The sequence below is a fragment of the Chrysochloris asiatica genome, unplaced genomic scaffold (genome assembly GCF_000296735.1).
Source record: "Chrysochloris asiatica unplaced genomic scaffold, ChrAsi1.0 scaffold00585, whole genome shotgun sequence".
NCBI classification, from domain to species: domain Eukaryota; kingdom Metazoa; phylum Chordata; class Mammalia; order Afrosoricida; family Chrysochloridae; genus Chrysochloris; species Chrysochloris asiatica.
In genome coordinates, this window is record NW_006409103.1 from 297,406 (window position 1) to 299,600 (window position 2,195).

Genomic DNA, 2,195 nt, shown 5'->3' on the forward strand with positions numbered 1-2,195 from the left:
TCTATAACTAGTATTAAATCTGCTTTCCTTAGGGGGGGAAAAAAACAATTAGGACACTAAAGGGAATATACTTCTCTTTCTGAAAAATCTAAATTACTAACAACCTAATAATTTTGTTGTTATTGTTAAATGCCATAGAGTCAGTTCCAACTCATAGCAAACCTGTATAGGGTTTCCAAGGAGAATCTGGTGAACTTGAACTGCCAACTTCTCATTCAAACCAACTTTGCAGCCCACCACAGCAGGACCTCAACCTAACAATAGGCACTTACTTCATATCAATGTATTCAAAATCAATTTAACAAAAAAATTAAATTATAGAGATTTACAATGATATGTTGTATTTAAATTTAAGTGCCTCAATTTCATTCTAATGCATAGTGATCCTGTATAGGGTATCCAAGGTTATGAATCTTTGAAGGAGAATAAAGCCACCTGCTAAACTTGTGGCACAAAATCCAGAGGTTATCCGTTGGAACCAACATGCTCCTGACAATGGTCTAGGTTAAGATAAAACAAATAATTTACCAAGAATTGCATTGTCATATAAAACTAAAGAATTAATTGATGTTATTATGTTATTTTACTGTACTCAGAATAACCATTACAGAAATATATGATTATACATAAATGTCTTACACACTTCCTCTTTCAGGATAGACTAGTAAACTTTAGCACCTTCTTTAGTACCATCACTCACTTTTGTACTGCTAAAACTATTTGTCATGAAATGAAACACTGGGTTGCTACAACTCTTATGTAGTGGAATTCAAGCTTCATTCTATCCTGTAACTAATAACTCAATTTTGTAGCAGTATATTGCTTTCTATAACATTGTATATCTTTAAATTACTTTAATTAAATCCATACATGCATAAAATGCATCTTTTAAGAGCTCACCTGTTCATATAATTACTTCTAGTTAAAAAATAACTATCTTAACATACACATTTTTACATCCTTCATCTAAATCTACAGTTGCCATTCATAATCATGTAGTTCTAGTATGGCACTGTAGGAAAAGCATTGCACTGATAACCATAAGGTAAGCACTTCAAATCCAGCAGCTACTCCTTGGAAACCCTATACATGGTTGCTATGAGTAACAATCAACTCAAAGACATTGGACAACTACAAAATGTATAATCATGGAAATTCTGGCTCTTAAGAATCTAATTATTTTAGTTAACTGTTCTAGCTTGCAATGTTTTCATTGTTCTTAGGTGTCATCGAGTCAGTTCCAACTCAGAGTGACTCTATGTACAACAGAAACTAACATTACTGTGCAAGTTCAGTCTGTGTCAACTTGACTCTTACCAGCATTACCAGTGGTTTGGCAGTTGAGGTGCAGCTATCCCTTATGATGTGATCTTAGAAGAGATAAAAGGAGAAACATTTGCAGAGAAGGAAGACCTACTACCACCAACAGAGAAAAGCCAGGAGTGGAATGAATACACCTTTTGTACCTGGAGTCCCTGCACTGCGAAGTTCCTAGGTCCAAGTTAAGATTGATTCTGGATGTGTGGAGATCTTCAAGTACTACAGAGGCTGAAAGCACACATGCAACTTTATCAAGAGACATCAAAGAGAATCCTACCCCAAGAGCTAACAGTATGACTTTGGACTTCTAGCCTCCTAAATTGTGAAGTTCCTGCTTGTTAAATGCATCCACTTGTGGTATTTCTGTTATAGCAGCATTAGATAACGAACTACCAAGTCCTCTGTTTTCATTTATGTTGTTGTTGTTGTTGTTAGGTGCCACAGAGTTGGTACTGACTCATAGCGGCCGTATGCATAGCAGAAAAAAACGCTGCCTGATCCTGGTTCAACCTCATTACTGTTGCCATGCTTGAGTCCATCAATGCTGCCACTTGGCCAATCCATTTCTTTGGGTGTCTTCCTCTTTTTCTCTGACCTTCCACCTTACCAAATATAACAGCCTTCTCCAGCAACTGGTCCCTCCTGACAATATGTCCAATGTATGAGAAATGGAGTCTGGCCATCTTGGCCTCAAAGAAGCACTCTGGCTGCATTTCTTCCAAAATGAATCTATTGGTTCTTTTGGCAGCCCATAGCACTTTAATATTCTCCTCCAACACCACAACTGAAAAGCATCAATTCTTCTAGCATCTTCCTTATTCACTGCCCAGCTTTCGCATCCATATGAGGTTTTTGAAAATACCATGGCTCAGGTC